A 26517-nucleotide genomic window follows, 5' to 3' on the forward strand; every position below is an offset into this window, starting at 1 on the left:
TGGACTAGAGGAACACCTATGTGAGAATGCTATTCATTGACTACAGCTCAGCATTCAACACCATAGTGCTCTCAAACTCATCAATAAGCTAAGGACCTGGACTAAACACCTCCCTCTGCAACTGGATCCTGGACTTCCTGACGGGCCGCCCCCAGATGGTCAGGAGTGGTAACAACATATCTGCCACGCTGACCCTCCAGCACAGGGGGACCCTAAAGAGTGCGTGCTCAGTCCCTCCCTGTACTCCCTGTTAACTCATGACTGCACAGCCAGACACGACTCAACACCATCATTACATTTGCAGATGACACAACAGTGGGAGGACTGATCCCCGGCTGAGACAGCCTATAGGGAGGTCAGAGACCTGGCCGTGTGGGCCAGGACAACAAAGTCTCTCTCAACATGATCAAGACAACGGAGATTATTGTGGACTACAGGAAAAAAAGAGGATCGAGCACACCCCCATTCTCATCAATGGGGCTGCAGTGGAACAGGTTGAGAACTTCAAGTTCCTTGATGTCCACATCACCAAAAAAATAACATGGTCCAAGCACACCAAGACAGTCATGAAGAGGGTACGACAAAACCTATTCCCCATCAGGAGACAAAGGATTGGCATTGGTCCTCAGATCCTCAAAAGGTTCTTCAGCTGCACCATCAAGAGCATCCTGACAGGCTGAATCACTGCCTGCTCGGCCTCCGGGCTCCGCAACGCACTACAGAGGGCTGGGAGTACGGCTCAGTACATCACCGAGGCCAAAGCTCCCTGCCATCCAGGACCTCTATACCAGGCGGTGTCAGAGGAAGGCCCTAACAATTGTCAGACTCCAGCCACCCTAATCATAGCCTGTTTCTCTCTGATTCCGCACAGGCAGCGGTACCAGAGCACCAAGTCCTAGGTCAAGAGGTTTCTAAACTGCTTCTACCCCCAAGCCATAAGACTCCTGAACACCTAATCAAATGGCTACCCAGACTATTTGCATTTTATCCCCCTCTCTTTATACAACTGCTACTCTGTTATCATCTATGCATAGTCACTTTAATAACTCTACCTACATATTACCTCAACTAACCGGTGCCCCGCACATTGACTGTCGGTGCCCCGCATTGACTGTCCCGTGCCCCACATTGACTGTCCCGGTGCCCCCGCACATTGACTGTCCCGGTGCCCCGCACATTGACTGTCCCGGTGCCTCCGCACATTGACTGTCCCGGTGCCCCGCACATTGACTGTCCGGTGCCCCCACACATTGACTGTCCCGGTGCCCCCACACATTGACTGTCCCGGTGCCCCACACATTGACTGTCCCGGTGCCCCCACACATTGACTGTCCCGGTGCCCCACACATTGACTGTCCCGGTGCCCCCACACATTGACTGTCCCGGTGCCCCCACACATTGACTGTCCCGGTACCCCCACACATTGACTGTCCCAGTACCCCCACACATTGACTGTCCCGGTGCCCCACACATTGACTGTCCCGGTGCCCCACTTGACTGTCGGTGCCCCCACATTGACTGTCCCGGTACCCCCTGTATATAGTCTCACTATTGTTATTTTACTGCTGCTCTTTAATTACTTGTTACTTATATTTCTTTATTTGTATATATTTTTTTTAAACTGCATTGTTGGTTAGGCTCTTAAGTAAGCATTTCACTGTAAGGTATTGTAAAGTACTGTTGTATTAGGCTCATGTGACTAATACAATTTGATTTGAAGCTTGGAACCCTGATGTCATTACATTAGGTTCATCACCTCGTGTCAAATGAGAATAATTTGATCATGAGAATCAGTTACCTGACATGTTCAGAGACATATTTGGTCATACTTGTCTTGGTTTTTGAAGCCTCGGTCACACGGGTCACAGAAATGTGAAAATTTGTTCTTTTTATTTTCTGCTGGAAAGAAAATAAAAAACAGAAAGCCATTACAGTCAATCAGTCAGTCACCCTATTGGGAGTGTTACACTGTCTAAGGCGAGGATGGCCAACTGATGGGGACACAAAAACACAAATCATCATGAGGCCACAGTCTGTCTGTGTACCACCATCCATGAAGGAGGAGACCAGGTTAAAAGATGAAGTGGTGAGACCGGGTTAAAGATGAAGGGGGAGGGCAGGTTAAAGATGAAGGGGAGGAGACCAAGAAGATGAAGATGGGGAGGAGACCGGGTTAAAGATGAAGGGGAGGAGACCAGGTTAAAGATGAAGGGGAGGAGACCGGGTTAAAGGTGAAGGAGGAGACCGGGTTAAAGATGAAGGGGAGGAGACCGGGTTAAAGATGAAGGGAGGAGACCGTTAAAGATGAAGGAGGAGACCGGGTTAAAGATAGAGGGGAGACGGGTTAAAGATGAAGGGGAGGAGACCGGGTTAAGATGAAGGAGGAGGCAGGTTAAAGATGAAGGGAGGAGACGGGTTAAAGATGAAGGGAGATTGTAGGGTTAAAAATGAAGGGAGAGACGGGTTAAAGATGAAGGGGAGGGACAGGGTTAAAGATGAAGGGGGGGAGACCGGGTTAAAGATGAAGGGGAGAGACCGGGTTAAAGATGAAGGGGAGGAGACCGTTAAAGATGAAGGGGAGAGACCAGGTTAAAGATGAAGGGGAGGAGACCGGGTTAAAGATGAAGGGAGGAGACCAGGTTAAAGATGAAGGGGAGGAGACCGGGTTAAAGATGAAGGAGGAAGACAGTTAAAGATGAAGAGGAGAACCGGGTTAAAGATGAAGGGGAGGAGACCGGGTTAAAGATGAAGGAGAGACCGGTTAAAGATGAAGGGGAGAGACCGGGTTAAAGATGAAGGGGAGACTGGGTTAAAGATGAAGGAGAGACCCGGGTTAAAGATGAAGGGGAGAGACCGGGTTAAAAGATGAGGAGAGACCGGGTTAAAGATGAGAGGAGACCGGGTTAAAGATGAAGGAGGAGACCGGGTTAAAGATGAAGGAGGAGACAGATTCAAAGATGAAGAAGGGAGGAGACCGGGTTAAAGATGAAGGGGAGGGAGACCCGGGTTAAAGATGAAGGGGAGGAGACCGGGTTAAAGATGAAGGGAGGAGACCGGTTAAAGATGAAGGAGGAGACCGGGTTAAAGATGAAGGGATGAAGGAGATGAAGGGGAGTGGTTAAAGATGAAGGGAGGAGACCGGGTTAAAGATGAAGGGGAGGAGACCTGGTTAAAGATGAAGGGGAGGAGTCAGGTTAAAGATGAAGGGAGGAGTCAGGGTTAAAGATGAAGGGGAGGAGATGGGTTAAAGATGAAGGGTTAAAGATGAAGGGGAGGAGATGGGTTAAAGATGAAGGGTTAAAGATGAAGGGGAGGAGATGGGTTAAAGATGAAGGTTAAAGATGAAGGGGAGGAGATGGGTTAAAGATGAAGGGGAGGAGATGGGTTAAAGATGAAGGGGAGGAGACCAGGTTAAAGATGAAGGGGAGGAGACCAGGTTAAAGATGAAGGGGAGGAGACCAGGTTAAAGATGAAGGGAGGAGACCAGGTTAAAGATGAAGGGGAGGAGACCAGGTTAAAAGATGAAGGGAGGAGACCAGGTTAAAAGATGAAGGGAGGAGACCAGGTTAAAGATGAAGGGGAGGAGACCAGGTTAAAGATGAAGGGGGAGACCAGGTTAAAGATGAAGGGGGGAGACTAGGTTAAAGATGAAGGGGAGACTAGGTTAAAGATGAAGGGGGAGAGACCAGGTTAAAGATGAAGGGGTGAGACCAGGTTAAAGATGAAGGGGTGGAGACCAGGTTAAAGATGAAGGGGAGGGAGACGGGTTAAAGATGAAGGGGGAGACGGTTAAAGATGAAGGGGAGGAGACTGGTTAAAGATGAAGGGAGGAGACTAGGTTAAAGATGAAGGGGAGGAGACTAGGTTAAAGGAGATTTTAAGCCTTGAGACATGGATTGTGTATGTGTGCTTTTCAGAGGGTGAACGGGGCAAGACAAAACAGTCAGTGCCAGGCGCACAGGTTGGTGTCAAGAACTGCAACGCTGCCGGGTTTTTCACACTCAACCGTTTCCTGTGTATTTAAAGAACTGGTCCACCACCCAACTTGACATCTATGGGTAGCATTGGAGTCAACATGGGTCAGCATCCCTGTGGAATGCTTTTGACCAACTGAGGCTGTTCTGAGGGGGGGGGGGGGTTGCAACTCAATATTAGAGAAGAGTTCTTCATGTCTTATGCACTCGGTGTACTTTGTATCCCTCATTTACTCCAGTGTTATCATTATTTTTGCAGTTACCAGTGTTAATGGCTTGTTTATTGTTTTACTCCATGTGTAACTCTCTGTTGTTGTTTGTGTCACACTGCTTTGCGTTATCTTGGCCAGGTCTTAATTGCAAATGAGAACTTGTTCTCAACTGGCCTAGCTGGTTTTAAATAAAGGTGCAATAAAATAAAAAATATATATCAGAGACCTGGCTTTTGGTTTGATGGTGGATTTACTACCTTTTCCCACGGTTGTTGGGACGACCATAGTCCTGCCTTCCGCCTCCGTGTCCACGTAGATGGAAGTTCTGGCCTGTGGGTCAAAGGTCAAAACAACAATATTATGACTTGCCGACCTTCTGCTGGGTGCAGTTCAGTCATCACCAATCTGACACTTCTGTTCTGTTAATAATGATGCAGGATCTCCTCTGCCCAGATACTGGTTCAACCCAGACGTGAACCAGCATCTCCTCTGCCCAGATACTGGTTCAACCCAGACGTGAACCAGCATCTCCTCTGCCCAGATACTGGTTCAACCCAGACGTGAACTAGCATCTCCTCTGCCCAGATACTGGTTCAACCCAGACGTGAACCAGCATCTCCTCTGCCCAGATACTGGTTCAACCCAGACGTGAACCAGCATCTCCTCTGCCCAGATACTGGTTCAACCCAGAAGTAACCAGCATTCCTCTAGATACTGGTTCAACCTAGACGTGAACCAGCATCTCTCTGCCCAGATACTGGTTCAACCCAGAAGTGAACCAGTATCTCCTCTGCCCAAATGATATGTACATTACTAGGTAAAGCTCCGCCTTCTCAGTTCACTGGTCACGATGGCAACACCCATCCGTAGCACGCGCTCCAGTAGGTGTATCTCACTGATCATCCCTAAAGCTTTAAAGCTTTGTTTTTATTTATTTACTTTTCTGCTCTTTTGCACACCAATATCTCTACCTGTACATGACCATCTGATCATTTATCACCCCAGTGTTAATCTGCAAAATTGTATTATTTGCCTACCTCCTCATGCCTTTTGCACACATTGTATATAGACTCCCCTTTTTTTTCTACTGTGTTATTGACTTGTTAATTGTTTACTCCATGTGTAACTCTGTGTTGTCTGTTCACACTGCTATGCTTTATCTTGGCCAGGTCGCAGTTGCAAATGAGAACTTGTTCTCAACTAGCCTACCTGGTTAAATAAAGGTGAAATAAAAATAAATAAATAAATTACAGGGTGCCAAGCTTGGTCAGCCCTACTGACCTACTCCACTAACTGGCGTCATGAGGGTTTACTTCAACAGACCTGATTGGTATAGGTCATAGTAGTCCACCAGGGGCTCTCAGCCAGGCACGTGTCAACCTAGGGACCGTGCAAAGAAGCCTCTTTACCAGGCCGCTGCTAGAACCATAACTCTCCTAGTTAGTATAATACTCACCATATGAGCCTCTGGGTCGACCTGGTCCGGGGCCGCAGTTCCAGTGTTCTCCCTGGCCGTTGTATCTCCACGGCTCGGACGGTGGCTCGTACCAGTTCCACATACCGGGCTGGAAGTTGCTCGGAGGTGGAAGGAACGTTGGCGGACTCACCATCGAACCCGGAGGAGGAGAGACAAAGTTCGGCGGAGGGTAGCTTCCAAAATCATTCATGATGTAGGTGGCGCCTCTTCTTCAATGTTATGTGGATTCAATTCGTTTGTATAAATGTTTGTCCAGCTACGACCGCGGAGGTATAATAAGAACCGCTACAACACATGTGTGTTTCTGCTCCCGTTGCCGCGTTCACGTGATAGTCGTAACTAGGAAACACTGAAATTTCCGAATATGCACGTATTGGTTGTACTTATGTACACGTGCCGCTTTCAACCAGTCAGCAAGTCGGACATTTCTGAGTTTCCTAGTTCCGATTGGCACATGAACGCCACAAGTTTACATCTGCAAAGCGTGTTCACCAGACTGAACGTCATATCCGCTCGTTTACAAAAAACCAAAACAATTCAATAATATCATTATTTGAAGTAACAACGATTTAGGCATAATGAAAATTTACCATAACTCGTGTAGTTTATGAAAACTAACTCATGTAGAATTATATCTGCCCTATGTACATAGTGATTGTACATTGGTCTCTTTAATAAGATTTACATACCGTTTTACTCACTTTTTATTTTATTTCGCCTTTATTTAACCAGGTAGGCTTGTTGAGAACAAGTTCTCATTTGCAACTGCGACCTGGCCAAGATAAAGCATAGCAGTGTGAACAGACAACACAGAGTTACACATGGAGTAAACAATTAACAAGTCAATAACACAGTAGAAAAAAAAGAATCTTTATACATTGTGTGCAAAAGGCATGAGGAGGTAGGCGAATAATTACAATTTTGCAGATTAACACTGGAGTGATAAATGATCAGATGGTCATGTACAGGTAGAGATATTGGTGTGCAAAAGAGCAGAAAAGTAAATAAAATAAAAACACTATGGGGATGAGGTAGGTAACTTGGGTGGGCTATTTACCGATAGACTATGTACAGCTGCAGCGATCGGTTAGCTGCTCAGATAGCAGATGTTTAAAGTTGGTGAGGGAGATAAAAGTCTCCAACTTCAGCGATTTTTGCAATTCGTTCCAGTCACAGGCAGCAGAGTACTGGAACGAAAGGCGGCCAAATTAGGTTTTGGCTTTAGGGATGATCAGTGAGATACACCTGCTGGAGCGCGTGCTACGGGTGGGTGTTGCCATTGTGACCAGTGAACTGAGAAGGCAGAGCTTTACCTAGCATGGACTTGTAGATGACCTGGAGCCAGTGGGTCTGGCGACGAACATGTAGCGAGGGCCAGCCGACTAGAGCATACAAGTCGCAGTGGTGGGTGGTATAAGGTGCTTTAGTAACAAAACGGATGGCACTGTGATAAACTGCATCCAGTTTGCTGAGTAGAGTATTGGAAGCTATTTTGTAGATGACATCGCCGAAGTCGAGGATCGGTAAGATAGTCAGTTTTACTAGGGTAAGTTTGGCGGTGTGAGTGAAGGAGGCTTTGTTGCGGAATAGAAAGCAGACTCTAGATTTGATTTTGGATTGGAGATGTTTGATATGAGTCTGGAAGGAGAGTTTACAGTCTAGCCAGACACTGTTAGGGTTGCGTAAATTCAAATCTGGTATCAGGATAAATATAAAAATGAGTCACCGATTTTATACTATGTATTTTTTATTAGCTACAGTGCCTTGCGAAAGTATTCGGCCCCCTTGAACTTTGCGACCTTTTGCCACATTTCAGGCTTCAAAAATAAAGATATAAAACAGTATTTTTTTGTGAAGAATCAACAACAAGTGGGACACAATCATGAAGTGGAACGACATTTATTGGATATTTCAAACTTTTTTAACAAATCAAAAACTGAAAAATTGGGCGTGCAAAATTACTACCATAGCTGACCCTGTAAAACAACTAACTGGTGTGTGACAGTAAACTTTTATTTATACGTTTTTTATTTTGGATTAATTCCTGTCTTACTTTGGGGGGATTTGCGTGTATCGTTTTGTACTGCAAGGTTTTACTGTATGGAAGGAACATGCACTGTTGGCGCTAGGAACATAAGCGCGATAACAACTGCAAAATACGTGTACGCGATTCGCGACCAAAATGTTCTCGTCGGATTTGTTTGTCTCCAAATAGTTCACTCTGCCACTTCTCGCGATGTTAGAGAGAGGACGTGCTTCCGGGTGAGGCACACAGATCACCGCGTGGAACACATTCCGTTGGAACTGCGACTAGCGAAGGCTTTCTAGGAGATAAGTTTGTTTCGGGTTTAAACTTGGTGAAAAAGCGTCAGAGATGCTTGTTTTATTTGAAACCGCTGCTGGTTATGCAATATTTAAAGTGAGTATTTAGCTAAAGTTATATTCTAATAATTTTAGATGGGTGCATGACAATTTTCAATCATTGAACCGGGTTCGCGGTGTAGCTAGCTAAATACCTTGTTTTCCTGAGTAGCTAGATATTGTATTAAAATACAAAGTATTTCAATGTCAAGACCTGTTTAACATTGTTTATAGTACACATGGCTTCTCTATTTAGGTCGTCGTGGTAGTTCTCGCATGCAAACCTTTACCGCAACGAGGCCTTCTCATTCAACACGCTGCAGTTAAGCAACCACGTTGCATGTGGCAAGTTACCTAGATCTGCTGGATATACAGATACTTTGCTACCTTGGACTTGGCTTTAGTAATTATGCAACTATTTCAACCCGTTCTATTTTCGAAGTTAAATAATTTATTTGTTGCCAATGTTTACCCAACATTTCAAATAGGCTTCTCTTCCAAGTTAGCATAACTGGTGCGTGGTACTTTGGAGGGACCGCGTGCTGGCTTTCTTGTCACACATTACAGACGGGTTTTAATGACAACACATGTAAACCGAGTTGAGTTAATGCAATTAATGTATGGTATGCCCGTGTACTTGATAGAACTTTAAACCTTTTTTTGTTTCAGGTCCTCGATGAGTCAAAGCTCCAAGAGGTGGACAGTTTATGGAAGGAGTTCGAAACTCCGGAGAAGGCCAACAAAGTGTGAGTTATGTCTGGAGAGAGGAGTGTTTAGAGGGGAATACGTTGTCAATGAACAGTAGTATTACACATTATCAGCATAAGGAACATGTTTCTGGAGTTGACAAATAACATGTCGCCACCATTTCTCCTTCCAGAGTGAAGTTGAAGCACTTTGAGAAATTCCAGGACACAACAGAGGCCTTGGCAGGTAGACAGAATACTTCAACACCTCCCTGTTGTTGCTCACTATAGTTTACCAGTTAGTGCACAAGGGCTGTCAGTCAAGGCTTCTGCATGCTTCAGCTAGGTGAACCAACAGCGTGTTCACATACTCCCTTAATTAAAAGACCGTTGCTTGAAAAATGAGAAAAGCGGCAATAGTAGTGTTTGTCCAACTTGAGAAGCCATAGCCAGTATACACTTCCTCAAACTAGTCAGAAATAATTGAAGATGGCTCAAGAAATGGCATATTTTTTTCCTTATTTTTACAATTTTAAATCTACGTAAGCTGTGCAGTATTTATGAAGTTTGAAAATGTGCATGGAAAACGAGTATCGTTGAAGTTTTTATTTTATTTTTTATTTAACTAGGCAAGTCGGTTAAGAACAAATTCTTATTTTCAATGACGGCCTAGGAACAGTGGGTTAACTGCCTGTTCAGGGGCAGAACGACAGATTTGTACCTTGTCAGTTCGGGGGTTTGAACTTGCAACCTTCCGGTTACCAGTCCAACGCTCTAACCGCTAGACCACCCTGCCGCCCCAAACATCCGGGGAAAACACCTGACCGAAGACCAAACAAACACGCTTCTGAAGATATGCACTAACTAACCCCAACTGTTTGGGATGGGAAGCATGCAGAAGCCTTTAGGTGTTCAGCAGTATTCCTCACTACAGCTGAGACCACAGCTAACCTTAACCATCATAACAAACACTGACAGCAGCCGGTTGTTGAACTCACCCCCTAACAATGTTGAGTCTACATTAGATGCATATTACTAATGTCCCGTGTCTAAATGTTGGAACTATAACAGTCGTTTGTATATGTAGTGTATGTGGACACCCTGTCAAATTAGTGGATTCGGTTATTTTAGCCACATCCGTTGCTGACAGGTTTATAAAATCGAGCACACAGCCATGCAATCTCCATAGACAAACATTGCCGTCAGAGCAGCTCACAGATCACTGCACCTGAACACAGCCCATCTGTAAACAGCTACCTACCTCATCCCCATACTGTATTTATTTATCTTGCTCCTTTGCACCCCAGTATCTCTAATTGCATATTAATTTCTGCCTTACTAGAGTTGTCCCGGTTAACTAAGCGCTGTTATTGTGAAGTGGAAACGTCTAGGAGCAACAACGGCTCAGCCGCAACGTCCCGCAAGGTAGACCACACGAGCTCACAGAACTAGACTCCCGAGTGCTGTAGCGTGTACACGTCTCTCCTGTCCTCATGTTGTAACTATATCTCCTGTGTCCAGCGGCCACGGCCATGACGGAAGGGAAGATGGGGAAGAGTCTGAAGAAGGTCCTGAAGAAAGTGGTGGCTAAAGAAGCTCATGAACAGCTGGCCATCAGCGACGCTAAGCTGGGGGGGCGTCATCAAGGAGAAGTATGAACCTGAGCTGTGTCCACAGTATTGCGGTGGCAGAGCTGATGAGAGGCATCAGGACACAGATGGAGTCCCTGATCACTGGGCTGCCCCGGGAGATCAGCGCCATGTCTCTGGGACTGGCTCACAGGTAGGGTGGAACACAGACAACGCTTGGTGTTTTGGATTTATTAGGATCCCATTAAATGGCGCCAACTGGTCTTATAACAAAAGACCTCATTACAAACACTTTATAATTGACTCACATCAATATGTAGTGTGTGTTGCCGATGATTATATCATGCTGTCTGAAACCTGGTGTGGATTTCTCAGCATTCGTCACTACCCTGAGGCAGCACCTCCCTCTGTCGTATTCATAGAAGACCTGAAAGGCTGCTATGGCAGATCCTGACCTGTTTCTGTTTCCTCAGTTTGTCCCGCTACAAGCTGAAGTTCAGCCCTGACAAAGTGGATACCATGATCGTTCAAGCTATCTGTAAGTACCTCCTCTTAGACCAGGGATGGGCATCTTTGATGGGGGTGGGGGCCACAAAAACCTCACGAGGGGCCGCAACACATCTCACATCAGTACTAGTACCTTGCAAGCAAAACATTTTAGCGGCCCCCTCGCGTGACAGTGAAGAGAATTACTTTTTAGCGTTCATTTCTCCTGGTACAACAACTGCACATTAGTGCAGTTTTTATAAGATGACTGATCAATGAGCCCTGGTGTAACTCGACTACTGTGATTGGTTAGTATTAGTCGAGGCTGAGCCAGTAACAGGCCAATGAGGTGAGTTCTCTCCCAGTACAGGGATGTGGGTCCGCGGGCCTAGCTAGGAGGTGGGCCAGTGGAAGCCTGTTGCTCATCCCTGTCCTCTGTCCATGTAAAGGGACAACATAATAGTATTATGGTCTGTAGCTCAGTAACAGGTGTAACTAGTATTATGGGCTGTAGCTCAGTAACAGGTGTAACTAGTATTATGGTCTGTAGCTCAGTAACAGGTGTAACTAGTATTATGGTCTGTAGCTCAGTAACAGGTGTGACTAGTATTATGGTCTGTAGCTCAGTAACAGGTGTGACTAGTATTATGGTCTGTAGCTCAGTAACAGGTGTGACTAGTATTATGGTCTGTAGACAGGTGTGACTAGTATTATGGTCTGTAGCTCAGTAACAGGTGTAACTAGTATTATGGTCTGTAGCTCAGTAACAGGTGTAACTAGTATTATGGTCTGTAGCTCAGTAACAGGTGTGACTAGTATTATGGTCTGTAGCTCAGTAACAGTGTAACTGGTCTGTAGGTGTGACTAGTATTATGGTCTGTAGCTCAGTAACAGGTGTAACTAGTATTATGGTCTGTAGCTCAGTAACAGGTGTGACTAGTATTATGGTCTGTAGCTCAGTAACAGGTGTGACTAGTATTATGGTCTGTAGACAGGTGTGACTAGTATTATGGTCTGGAGACGGATGTGACTAGTATTATGGGCTGTAGACAGGTGTGACTAGTATTATGGGCTGTAGCTCAGTAACAGGTGTGACTAGTATTATGGTCTGGAGACAGGTGTGACTAGTATTATGGTCTGGAGACAGGTGTGACTAGTATTATGGTCTGGAGACAGGTGTGACTAGTATTATGGTCTGTAGACAGGTGTGACTAGTATTATGGTCTGTAGACAGGTGTGACTAGTATTATGGTCTGTAGACAGGTGTGACTAGTATTATGGTCTGTAGCAGGTGTGACTAGTATTATGGTCTGTAGGTGTGACTAGTATTATGGTCTGTAGACAGGTGTGACTAGTATTATGGTCTGTAGACAGGTGTGACTAGTATTATGGTCTGTAGACAGGTGTGACTAGTATTATGGTCTGTAGCTCAGGTAACAGGTGTGACTAGTATTATGGTCTGTAGACAGGTGTGACTAGTATTATGGTCTGTAGACAGGTGTGACTAGTATTATGGTCTGTAGACAGGTGTGACTAGTATTATGGTCTGTAGAGTAACAGGTGTGACTAGTATTATGGTCTGTAGACAGGTGTGACTAGTATTATGGTCTGTAGCTCAGTAACAGGTGTGACTAGTATTATGGTCTGTAGACAGGTGTGACTAGTATTATGGTCTGTAGAGTATTATGGTCTGTAGACAGTGTAACTAGTATTATGGGCTGTAGAGTAACAGGTGTAACTAGTATTATGGGCTGTAGCTCAGTAACAGGTGTAACTAGTATTATGGTCTGTAGACAGGTGTGACTAGTATTATGGTCTGGAGACAGGTGTGACTAGTATTATGGTCTGTAGACAGGTGTAACTAGTATTATGGGTTGTAGACTGTGACTAGTATTATGGGTCTGTAGACAGGTGTAACTAGTATTATGGTCTGTAGCTCAGTATTATGGTCTGTAGACAGGTGTAACTAGTATTATGGTCTGTAGCTCAGTAACAGGTGTGACTAGTATTATGGTCTGTAGCTCAGTAACAGGTGTAACTAGTATTATGGTCTGTAGCTCAGTAACAGGTGTGACTAGTATTATGGTCTGTAGCTCAGTAACAGGTGTGACTAGTATTATGGTCTGTAGCTCAGTGTAACTAGTATTATGGGCTCTGTCAGAACAGGTGTAACTAGTATTATGGTCTGTAGCTGTAACAGGTGTGACTAGTATTATGGGCTGTAGAGAACAGGTGTAACTAGTATTATGGTCTGTAGACAGGTGTGACTAGTATTATGGTCTGTAGACAGGTGTGACTAGTATTATGGTCTGTAGACAGGTGTGACTAGTATTATGGTCTGTATACAGGTGTGACTAGTATTATGGTCTGTAGACAGGTGTGACTAGTATTATGGTCTGTAGACAGGTGTGACTAGTATTATGGTCTGTAGACAGGTGTGACTAGTATTATGGTCTGTAGACAGGTGTGACTAGTATTATGGTCTGTAGACAGGTGTGACTAGTATTATGGTCTGTAGACAGGTGTGACTAGTATTATGGTCTGTAGACAGGTGTGACTAGTATTATGGTCTGTAGACTAGTATTATGGTACTGGCTCATGTAACAGGTGTGACTAGTATTATGGTCTGTAGACAGGTGTGACTAGTATTATGGTCTGTAACAGGTGTGACTAGTTCATTATGGTCTGTAGACAGGTGTGACTAGTATTATGGTCTGTAGACAGGTGTAACTAGTATTATGGTCTGTAGCTCAGTAACAGGTGTGACTAGTATTATGGTCTGTAGACAGGTGTGAACTAGTATTATGGGATGTAGACAGGTGTGACTAGTATTATGGTCTGTAGCTCAGTAACAGGTGTGACTAGTATTATGGTCTGTAGCTCAGTAACAGGTGTGACTAGTATTATGGTCTGTAGCTCAGTAACAGGTGTGACTAGTATTATGGTCTGTAGACAGGTGTGACTAGTATTATGGTCTGTAGCTCAGTAACAGGTGTGACTAGTATTATGGTCTGTAGACAGGTGTAACTAGTATTATGGGTTGTAGCTCAGTAACAGGTGTAACTAGTATTATGGGCTGTAGCTCAGTAACAGGTGTAACTAGTATTATGGTCTGTAGACAGGTGTGACTAGTATTATGGTCTGTAGCTCAGAACAGGTGTGACTAGTATTATGGTCTGTAGCAGGTGTAACTAGTATTATGGGTTGTAGCTCAGTAACAGGTGTAACTAGTATTATGGTCTGTAGCTCAGTAACAGGTGTAACTAGTATTATGGGCTGTAGCTCAGTAACAGGTGTAACTAGTATTATGGGCTGTAGCTCAGTAGCAGGTGTAACTAGTATTATGGGCTGTAGAACAGGTGTAACTAGTATTATGGGCTGTAGCTCAGTAACAGGTGTAACTAGTATTATGGTCTGTAGCTCAGTAACAGGTGTGACTAGTATTATGGTCTGTAGCTCAGTAACAGGTGTGACTAGTATTATGGTCTGTAGCTCAGTAACAGGTGTGACTAGTATTATGGTCTGTAGACAGGTGTGACTAGTATTATGGTCTGTAGACAGGTGTGACTAGTATTATGGTCTGTAGACAGGTGTGACTAGTATTATGGTCTGTAGACAGGTGTGACTAGTATTATGGTCTGTAGACAGGTGTGACTAGTATTATGGTCTGTAGACAGGTGTGACTAGTATTATGGTCTGTAGACAGGTGTGACTAGTATTATGGGCTGTAGACAGGTGTAACTAGTATTATGGGCTGTAGCAACAGGTGTGACTAGTATTATGGTCTGTAGCTCAGTAACAGGTGTGACTAGTATTATGGTCTGTAGCTCAGTAACAGGTGTGACTAGTATTATGGTCTGTAGACAGGTGTAACTAGTATTATGGTCTGTAGACAGGTGTAACTAGTATTATGGTCTGTAGCTCAGTAACAGGTGTGAACTAGTATTATGGGATGTAGCTCAGTAACAGGTGTGACTAGTATTATGGTCTGTAGCTCAGTAACAGGTGTGACTAGTATTATGGTCTGTAGACAGGTGTGACTAGTATTATGGTCTGTAGACAGGTGTGACTAGTATTATGGTCTGTAGCTCAGTAACAGGTGTGACTAGTATTATGGTCTGTAGCTCAGTAACAGGTGTGACTAGTATTATGGTCTGTAGCTCAGTAACAGGTGTGACTAGTATTATGGTCTGTAGACAGGTGTGACTAGTATTATGGTCTGTAGACGGGTGTGACTAGTATTATGGTCTGTAGACGGGTGTGACTAGTATTATGGTCTGTAGACAGGTGTAACTAGTATTATGGGTTGTAGCTCAGTAACAGGTGTAACTAGTATTATGGGCTGTAGCTCAGTAACAGGTGTAACTAGTATTATGGTCTGTAGACAGGTGTGACTAGTATTATGGTCTGGAGGTGTAACTAGTATTATGGGATGTAACAGGTGTAACTAGTATTATGGGTTGTAGCTCAGTAACAGGTGTAACTAGTATTATGGTCTGTAGCTCAGTAACAGGTGTAACTTGTATTATGGTCTGGAGAGTAACAGGTGTAACTAGTATTATGGTCTGGAGACAGGTGTGACTAGTATTATGGTCTGTAGACAGGTGTAACTAGTATTATGGGCTGTAGCTAGCTCAGTAACAGGTGTAACTAGTATTATGGGCTGTAGCTCAGTAACAGGTGTAACTAGTATTATGGGCTGTAGCTCAGTAACAGGTGTAACTAGTATTATGGGCTGTAGTATTATGGGCTGTAGCTCAGTAACAGGTGTAACTAGTATTATGGGCTGTAGCTCAGTAACAGTGTAACTAGTATTATGGTCTGTAGCTCAGTAACAGGTGTAACTAGTCTGTATGTAACTAGTATTATGGGCTGTAGCTCAGTAACAGGTGTAACTAGTATTATGGTCTGTAGCAGGTGTAACTAGTAACAGCTCAGTGTAACTAGTATTATGGGCTAGCTCAGTAACAGGTGTAACTAGTATTATGGTCTGTAGCTCAGTAACAGGTGTGACTAGTATTATGGTCTGTAGACAGGTGTAACTAGTATTATGGGCTGTAGCTCAGTAACAGGGGTAACTAGTATTATGGGCTGTAGCTCAGTAGCAGGTGTGACTAGTATTATGGTCTGTAGCAGGTGTAACTAGTATTATGGGCTGTAGCTCAGTAACAGGTGTAACTAGTATTATGGTCTGTAGCTCAGTACAGGTGTAACTAGTATTATGGTCTGTAGCTCAGTAACAGGTGTAACTAGTGTTTTGATCTGTGCAGCTCTGCTGGATGACCTGGACAAGGAGCTCAACAACTACATCATGCGCTGTAGGAGTGGTACGGCTGGCACTTCCCTGAGGTGGGGAAGATCATCACTGACAACCTGGCCTACTGCAAGAGTGTCCGGAAGATAGGCGCCGTACCAACGTGGCAACCACCGACCTGTCTGAGCATCTCCCGAGGAGGTGGAGGCAGAGGTCAAACTGGCTGCAGAGATCTCCATGGGAACGGAGGTGTCAGAGGAGGACATCGGCAACATCATGCACCTGTGTGACCAGGTGATAGAGATTACAGAGTACCGCACCCAACTGTACGACTATCTGAAGAACAGGATGATGGCTATCGCTCCCAACCTGACTGTCATGGTGGGGGAACTGGTAGGGGCACAGCTCATCTCACGCTGGTGAGTCATGATCTAACGGCCAATCACACAGCAGGAATCATTCACAACACAAAACAAGCAGTGATTAATATGACTATATGTCACAATCCTGAAACCTGATGCTTTTCAGTCACTACCTCATCTGAGCTTGAATTAAAACCTTTTACCTGGACACCTGTAGTAGGCAGCTGGAAACGCCCAAACTGCTCCTACATGCTCTGGTTCTCTCTGACAGGGTCCCTGTTGAACCTGGCCAAGCACCCGGCCTCCACAGTCCAGATCCTGGGAGCAGAGAAGGCCCTGTTCAGAGCCCTGAAGACGCGCAGAGACACGCCCAAATATGGTCTCATCTACCACGCCTCTCTGGTGGGACAGACCTCGGCCAAGAACAAGGGCAAGGTGAGGCTTTTGTTCCAGCCATCACTAGAAGTAGAATGTCTCTCCACACTACAGTACTGTTGTCATCCAGGTGTGATCTACTAATCAGTGTCTCTCCACTACTGTTGTCATGTTCCAGGTGTCCAGGTGTGATCTAATCAGAATGTCTCTCCACACTACAGTACTGTTGTCGTGTTCCAGGTGTGATCTAGTTCTAATCAGAATGTCTCTCCACAGTACTGTTGTCATGTTCCAGGTGTGATCTAGTTCTAATCAGAATGTCTCTCCACACTACAGTACTGTTGTCGTGTTCCAGGTGTGATCTAGTTCTAATCAGAATGTCTCTCCACACTACAGTACTGTTGTCGTGTTCCAGGTGTGATCTAGTTCTAATCAGAATGTCTCTCCACACTACAGTACTGTTGTCATGTTCCAGGTGTGATCTAGTTCTAATCAGAATGTCTCTCCACACTACAGTACTGTTGTCATGTTCCAGGTGTGATCTAGTTCTAATCAGAATGTCTCTCCACACTACAGTACTGTTGTCATGTTCCAGGTGTGATCTAATCAGAATGTCTCTCCACACTACAGTACTGTTGTCATGTTCCAGGTGTGATCTAATCAGAATGTCTCTCCACACTACAGTACTGTTGTCATGTTCCAGGTGTGATCTAGTTCTAATCAGAATGTCTCTCCACACTACAGTACTGCTGTCATGTTCTAGTCAAATGCTTCTTTCTCTCCACTCAACTGTTGTCAGATCTCCAGGATGCTGGCAGCCAAAGCATCTCTGGCGATCCGCTACGATACCCTGGGAGAGGACACAAACGCTGAGATGGGAGTTGAGAACCGTGCCAATCTGGAGGCCAGACTACGCCACCTAGAGGAGAAGGGAGTAATCAGCTCTCTCTCTGCCCCTTACTGCTAGAGGCCCAAAACAACCAGCCCACATGAGATGCCAATCAGTGATGATGACTAATGTCAACAGTCCTGAAACTACCTGATGCTTTTCAGTCACTACCTCATCTGAGCATTAATAACCTCACAGGTGTACGTTGGTGTGACGCTAATCAGCTCTCCCACCTGGCCAACATCCAGGGAAATTGCAGAGCGCTCAAATTCAAAAACAGAAATACTCATTATTTTAAAAATCTGAAAACATACAAGTGTTATACATAGTTTTTAAATATGAACTAATCTTGAATCCAACCATTGTGTCAGATTTCAAAAATGTCTTTACGGCGTAAAGCATACCAATGTGATTATTTGAGAACATCGCCCAGCAGACAAATCATTACAAAACAGTAACCAGCTAAGCAGAGTTACACAAGTCAGAAATAGAGAGAAAATGAATCCCTGACCTTTGATCTTCATATGGTTTCACTAAGATTAAAACAGTAACCAGCTAAGCAGAGTTACACAAGTCAGAAATAGAGAGAAAATGAATCCCTGACCTTTGATCTTCATATGGTTTCACTAAGATTAAAACAGTAACCAGCTAAGCAGAGTTACACAAGTCAGAAATAGAGAGAAAATGAATCCCTGACCTTTGATCTTCATATGGTTTCACTAAGATTAAAACAGTAACCAGCTAAGCAGAGTTACACAAGTCAGAAATAGAGAGAAAATGAATCCCATTTTTTATCTTCATATGGTTTCACTAAGATTAAAACAGTAACCAGCCAAGCAGAGTTACACAAGTCAGAAATAGAGAGAAAATGAATCCCTTTGATCTTCATATGGTTTCACTAAGATTAAAACAGTAACCAGCCAAGCAGAGTTACACAAGTCAGAAATAGAGAGAAAATGAATCCCCTTTGATCTTCATATGGTTTCACTAAGACTTTCATTTATTCAATAAATATTCCTTTTGTTGGATAGTCTCTCTATCCAAAACCTCCGTTTTGTTTTCTTCAGTAATCCACGGCTCAAACAGTTACAACAGGCAGACAAAATATCCTAATTGTATCCGTCAAGTTCATAGAAACATGTCAAACAATGTTTTATATTCAATCCTCAGGTTGTTTTTAGCCTAAATAATTGATAATATTTAAACCGGACAATAACGTTGTCAATATAAAAGGTAAACAAGAAAGGCACGCTCTCGGGATTGAGCATGAAAAAGCTCTGACACTGTAGGGTCCAGTCATTCAGACTGCTCTTACTCCCGCATTTTTCAGAATAACAAACCTGAAACCATTTCTGAATACTGCTGACATCTCGTGGAAGGCATAGGAACTGCATAGCAACAGTCATAAGTCAACGGATACTGTAATGGCATTGTATAGAGAACTAGAACAAACAAACAAAAATCTACTTCCTGGGTGGATTTTTCTCAGGTTTTCACCTGCCAAATCCGTTCTGCTATACTCAGACATTATTTGAACCACTTTGGAAACTTTTGAAGGTTTTCTATCCAAATCTATGCATATCCTAGCTTCTGGGACTGAGTAGCAGGCAGTTTAGTTTGGGCACGCTTTTCATCCTAAATTCCTGAATGTTGCCCCCTACCCTTGTCAAGTTAAACAGTGATATCCTGCTAGTCACCTACTCTGCTAGTCCCCTACTCATCTCCTACTCTGCTAGCCCCCTACTCATCTCCTACTCTACCGGTCCCCTAATATTGTGCTGACCCTGGTTTATCCCTTCAGATCAGAAGAATCAGTGGAACAGGCAAAGCCATGGCGAAGTCTGACAAATACCAACACAAGAGGTGAGTTAACCCTGGAGACTACTGTATTGGGTAACTAAACTAACCTTCTGTCGCGTCTCTCTGGTAACTCTCTGGTAACTAACCTTCTGTCGCGTCTCTCTGGTAACTGACCTTCTGTCGCGTCTCTCTGTAACTAACCTTCTGTCGCTTCTCTCTGGTAACTAACCTTCTGTCGTCTCTCTGGTAACTGACCTTCTGTCGCGTCTCTCTGGTAACTAACCTTCTGTCGCGTCTCTCTGGTAACTGACCTTCTGTCGCGTTTCTCTGGTAACTGACCTTCTGTCGCGTCTCTCTGGTAACTGACCTTCTGTCGCGTCTCTCTGGTAACTGACCTTCTGTCGCGTCTCTCTGGTAACTGACCTTCTGTCGCGTCTCTCTGGTAACTGACCTTCTGTCGCGTCTCTCTGGTAACTGACCTTCTGTCGCGTCTCTCTGGTAACTGACCTTCTGTCGCGTCTCTCTGGTAACTGACCTTCTGTCGCGTCTCTCTGGTAACTGACCTTCTGTCGCGTCTCTCTGGTAACGTCACCGGCTGTCCCCAACAACAAGTCTTGGTTGTGTCTTTGGCATAATTAAAACTGATGACTTATTTATCAAATAACTCTCTAATTATTATTACGTGATTAAACTGATTAATCATGTAACTGTAATTAACTAGGAAGTCGGGGCACCAAGTAAAATATTCAGATTACAACGTTATAATTTTCCTAATATAACTTTCAGAAATATAATATCTGATCACATAGTCTTCTGATTAATTCATTATTTACCTCACATTAGTCTCATTCCAAACGTCGTAAATTGTTGGTTATCTGCACGAACAAAGTCTTCACTGAATCATCCATACATCAATTGTCTTAAAATAATTGATTTACTAAGTAATTCACAGAAATGCGTCACACATACAAAATAGATATATTTCCAAAGAAATTATATGGGGTATGTGCCATGGTTTGATCAATTTGATTTCCATTGATAATTTGTGTGATTTGTCAGCACATTCAACTATGTAAAGAAAAAAGTATTTAATAAGAATATTTCATTCATTCAGATCTAGGATGTGTTATTTTAGTGTTCCCTTTATATTTTTGAGCAGTATATTTCCAAAGAAAGGATGATGTGCCCTAATAGCGGCTTGTTAGACAGTGATAATTATAACAATTGAAATGCCAATCCTTCACATATGAAAGCTCATTCGGGAATTATTGCAATCAATATATATATTTACGCTCAGTGTGTCGTCGGTATCTCTGTTGAAACGCTTGTCTGTTGGAGAGTTTGTCCGCTCTCTCTCTGTCGTGGTTAGAATGGCTGGTTCAGTGACATTACTTCATGTCGTTATAGGATAGAGAGTTTGTCCGCTCTCTCTCTGTCGTGGTTAGAATGGCGGTATCGATAGTCTTAAGAGTTTAACCACGTGGTATGGTTAAAAGATTCAGCCATCTACTCAAACCTTAGGTTTATGGTCTCTACTCAAACCTTAGGTTTATGGTCTCTACTCAAACCTTAGGTTTATGGTCTCTACTCAAACCTTAGGTTTATGGTCTCTACTCAAACCTGGGCCCTCTTGTGGTAAGCTGGTCTGCAACCTTAAGCCATCTTGTAATTGGGGTGAGCTGGTCTGGTGATAGAAAACCCGGGTTTTATTCGGAAGAGCAGAAAAGGGCCTGTCCCAGGACACCAGACCATAACTGGGCTCAGGGGCGGTCCTCTGATTTAGTTAAACTCCTACTTGGTCTGGGGGTCCCTATGCTCGCAACTTGGTCTGGGGGTCCCTATGCTCGCAAACTTGGTCTGGGGGGCCCTATGCTGGTTGGTCTGGGGGCCCTATGCTCAAACTTGGTCTGGGGGGCCCTATGCTCGCAACTTGGTCTGGGGGCCCCTATGCTCGCAACTTGGTCTGGGGGTCTATGCTCAAACTTGGTCTGGGGGAGGCCCTATGCTCTCAACTTGGTCTGGGGGAGGCCCTATGCTTTCAACTTGGTCTGGGGGAGGCCCTATGCTCTCAACTTGGTCTGGGGGAGGCCCTATGCTCTCAACTTGGTCTGGGGGAGGCCCTATGCTCACAACTTGGTCTGGGGGTCCTATGCTCGCAACTTGGTCTGGGGGGGTCCTATGCTCGCAACTTGGTCTGGGGGAGGGGGCCCTATGCCATAACTTGGTCTGGGGGGGGGGGCCTATGCTGAACTTGGTCTGGGGGGAGGGGCCCTATGCTCGCAACTTGGTCTGGGGGAGGGGGCCCTATGCTCGCAACTTGGTCTGGGGGAGGGGGCCCTATGCTCTCAACTTGGTCTGGGGGAGGGGGCCCTATGCTCTCAACTTGGTCTGGGGGAGGGGCCCTATGCTCTCAACTTGGTCTGGGGGAGGCCCTATGCTCTCAACTTGGTCTGGGGGGCCTATGCTCGCAACTTGGTCTGGGGGCTATGCTCGCAACTTGGTCTGGGGGAGGGGCCCTATGCTCGCAACTTGGTCTGGGGGAGGGGCCCTATGCTCTCAACTTGGTCTGGGGGAGGGGGCCCTATGCTCGCAACTTGGTCTGGGGGAGGGGGCCCTATGCTCGCAACTTGGTCTGGGGGCCCTATGCTCTAACTTGGTCTGGGGGAGGCCCTATGCTCGCAACTTGGTCTGGGGGGGCTATGCTCGCAACTTGGTCTGGGGGGCCCTATGCTCTCAACTTGGTCTGGGGGAGGCCCTATGCTCTCAACTTGGTCTGTGGGGGAGGCCCTATGCTCGCAACTTGGTCTGGGGGGCCCTATGCTCACAACTTGGTCTGGGGAGGAGGCCCTATGTATCAACTTGGTCTGGGGGGCCTATGCTCGCAACTTGGTCTGGGGGGCCCTATGCTAGCAACTTGGTCTGGGGGGGCCCTATGCTAGCAACTTGGTCTGGGGGAGGCCCTATGCTCGCAACTTGGTCTGGGGGCCCTATGCTCGCAACTTGGTCTGGGGGGGGTGGGCTTGCTTGAAATATTTTAAAATATTCTGTGCCCTGTTTCCCCCGCCAGTGAGCTCGGGACAGACAGCTGTAGGCTATTTGATCAAGAGATAGGAAGTAATCAGGTAGCCTTATTTTATGACGTTTCCATTGGATCCGAGCAGGACATGAGTGGTCAAAAAGGAGAGAGCTGGGAATATTTTTCAAATACATTGAGGAACTTTTGTAATTCTCAATGGATGGTAAAACGGTATGTTTGCTTGCTGTTTTGAGGTGACAAAGCATTACTTTGAGAAGCTCCACAGGTCATTAGTAGTGGTGCGTTAAGCCCATCAGAAATACTATCAGATGGGCACATTTGTAAGCCTACATTGGCGCGCAGGCTAGGCAGCATATAGGTCTACTGCTATGCGTTCGCGTTCTTACTCAACATTGACAGGAGCGCTGCCAAACAGAATAAGGACTAAATTAACTGGTAAATGAAATGCTAGAAACACAGTTTCTCTCACAAGTGTAGCATAGGTTGTGTGCACTGCAAACAATGTGTCCACTCCAACAATGAGAATGCTGAAAGACTGATATATTGAATGCGTTAACTGAAATGACCATAACCAAACAAGCATTGTAGATTGTAAATGATAGGAATGAAGGGTAAATGTAGTACTGGTGATATATGTAATGGGAATTGATATACACTAACAATCAAACGCAAACATTTCACTGAGATGGTTGTGAATCAGAAAGGTGTCTCGTGTGCCATAAATTGACTTGCTACTGCTGGACTAAAACCTCTTGGTCGACCAACAGCCTTTAACCTCTTGCTTCTACCTGAGACGCTTGCGTCCCAACTAGAGCTCTGGAAATGCAAATGCGCTACGCTAAATGCTAATAGTATTAGTTAAAACTCAAACGTTCATTAAAATACACATGCAGGGTATCGAATTAAAGCTACACTCGTTGTGAATCCAGGCAACAAGTCAGATTTTAAAATGCTTTTCGGCGAAAGCATGAGAAGCTATTATCTGATAGCATGCACCAATACACTACAACACAAAAGCCACGCAGGGGACGTAAACAAAATCATTAGCATTTCGGCGTTACACAAACCGCACAATAAAATAGAAAACAGTCATTACCTTTCACCATCTTCTTTGTTGGCACTCCTAGATGTCCCATAAACACTATTGGGTCTTTATTTCGATTAAATCGGTCCATATAAAGCCAAGATATCGTTATATGTAGACTGTGTGATAAACGAAAAAAACAGCGTTTTCAAAACGTAACGTCATTTTTTAAAATTCAAAAAGTCGACGATAAACTTTCACAAAACACTTCGAAATACGTTTGTAATGCAACTTTAGGTATTAGTAAACGTTAATAAGCGATAAAATTCATCAGGAGGCGATGTAAAGATTATTAGCTTGTGTTTGACCAAGAAAAAACTCGAAGGGAAATGACAAGACTCTAGACACCGTGTGGAAGCTGTAGGTACTGCAACCTCAGTCAATTAATTGTGGTTCACCTTTATCAATGGGTTCAAGTAGCGCATGGATATATTTTCCCATTTTCAGTGATCAGTTTTTCCTGTGCTTTTCGATGTAAATACCGTTCTGGTAAAGCCACAGCAGTGATTTAACCAGTTTTATAAACGTCTGAGTGTTTTCTATCCACACAGACTAAGCAAATGCATATACTATATTCCTGGCATGAGTAGCAGGGCGCTGAAATGTTGCGCGATTTTTAACAGAATGTTCAAAAAAGTAGAGGGTAGAAGGAAGAGGTTAAACCAATCAATCGACCGTTGGCTAATTACCAACTGTGCTGTTAACTAACGTTCTGTCATGTCTCCGTAGTGACGTGAAGGTGTACGACCCCTCCGGAGACTCCACCCTCCCCTCTGTTTCCAAGAAGAGGAAGTTTGAGGAGGTGGAGGAGGAAGAGGTGGCCACACCGGTGACAGTCAAACCCAAGAAACCCAAGAAAGAACCTGTGGAAGGTCAGTTGAGTAACTCTTAGCCATAATCCTGTTGTATAACACAACCCATAATACACCATCCATCCTGTTCTATAACACAACCCATAATACACCATCCATCCTGTTATATAACACAACCCATAATACACCATCCATCCTGTTATATAACACAACCCATAATATACCATCCATCCATCCTGTTATATAACACAACCCATAATACACCATCCATCCTGTTATATAATACACCATCCATCCTGTTCTATAATACACCATCCATCCTGTTATATAACACAACCCATAATACACCATCCATCCTGTTCTATAACACAACCCATAATACACCATCCATCCTGTTATATAATACAACCCATAATACACCATCCATCCTGTTCTATAACACAACCCATAATACACCATCCATCCTGTTCTATAATACACCATCCATCCTGTTATATAACACAACCCATAATATACCATCCATCCATCCTGTTATATAACACAACCCATAATACACCATCCATCCTGTTATATAATACACCATCCATCCTGTTCTATAATACACCATCCATCCTGTTATATAACACAACCCATAATACACCATCCATCCTGTTCTATAACACACCATCCATCCTGTTCTATAACACACCATCCATCCTGTTCTATAACCCAATCCATATCATGAGGTTCTCAGCCGTCTGTTAAGTGCTGTTGTCTCAAGGTGCTTTCTGTTTTCATTCAGAACCAGAGGCTTCAACGGCAGCAGAAGAAACTCCCAAGAAGAAGAAAAAGAAGTCTAAGAAAGCCGAGGAGGACGTAAAGGAAGAGGAAGAGGAGGCGACCGTCTCTCCCACAGAGGAAGTACGTAGCTGATGGGGACATGCCTCCAGAATATATATATTCCTGCTCATCTAAGCCGCTCTGCCTGAACGAACATACTAATTTGTTATTTCTTGTGATTTACAGTCGTCAAAGAAGAAGAAAAAGAAGAAAAAGGTCAAGGAGGAAGAGGGAGATTAATCTGGTTGGGGAGAAACTGTATTATATTAGAACTTTTAGTTGTGGTTGTATCTACCAGGGCCAGACTGACTCGTGTATCTGACCGTTTAAAGACTAGAGAACTGGAGACGGAGGTTATTTCAGACCAGCAGCTGATCTGTTATGAGACTTGATGATGTATCTGACCGTTTAAAGACTAGAGAACTGAAGACGGAGGTTATTTCAGACCAGCAGCTGATCTGTTATGAGACTTGATATAAATCCTCCTGTGGATTTGAGTTTAAGATGAACCTTTAGTTTACTGTAACCTCTTATTATTACTAATCAACTAAAGACCCAATAGACTGTCTACAATATCAATGTCCATGTTAAAACACTTCCTTCCTCCACTGGTTTAACGATGTGCCTTTTTTTAAAGATGGGTTTTTCTGCTGTCTTTGTCCATAAGTGATTAAATCCATTTTCTCAGTCAGCGGTATTTCCTTTCATTCCAGCTATGGTGGATTCAGACCCCTTGACTTTGTCCACCTTTTGTTACGTTACAGCCTTATTCTAACATGATTCAATAGTTTTTCCCATCAATTTACACACGATGCCCCCAAATGACAAAGCTAAACAAGTTTAGAAATGTGTACATTTATTCAAAATACAAAACTAACATATCGCATTTAGTCACTTCACCCCTTCCTACATGTGCAAATTACCGCAACTAACCTGTACCCCCCACACTGACTCAATACCTGTACCCTCCACACTGACTCTGTACCGGTACCCCCTGTATATAGACTCAGTACCTGTACCCCCGACACTGACTCAGTACCTACTAACAGGTACCCCTTGTATATAGACTCCACACTGACTCAGTACCGGTACCCCCTGTATATAGACTCCACACTGACTCTGTACCGGTACCCCTGTATATAGACTCCACACTGACTCTGTACCTGTACCCCCTGTAGACTATACTGACCCAGTACCTGTACCCCTGTATATAGACTCCACACTGACCTGTACCCCCTGTATATAGACTCACACTGACTCAGTACGGTACCCCCTGTATATAGACTCCACACTGACTCAG

At 44.3% G+C, this 26517-nt stretch overlaps 1 non-coding gene and 1 pseudogene across 1 annotated transcript; both read left to right on the forward strand.

Moving 5' to 3' along the window:
- The first annotated feature begins 7942 nt into the window (after nt 1-7942).
- LOC135564847 (nucleolar protein 58-like) lies at nt 7943-25908 on the forward strand (annotated as a pseudogene).
- Nucleotides 16511-16590, forward strand: LOC135565004 (small nucleolar RNA SNORD11B). Its single transcript, XR_010461331.1, has one exon. It is a non-coding gene; the product is annotated as a small nucleolar RNA SNORD11B (small nucleolar RNA).
- Nucleotides 25909-26517: the final 609 nt, after the last annotated feature.

This window comes from Oncorhynchus nerka, linkage group LG26 (genome assembly GCF_034236695.1).
Source record: "Oncorhynchus nerka isolate Pitt River linkage group LG26, Oner_Uvic_2.0, whole genome shotgun sequence".
NCBI lineage: Eukaryota > Metazoa > Chordata > Actinopteri > Salmoniformes > Salmonidae > Oncorhynchus > Oncorhynchus nerka.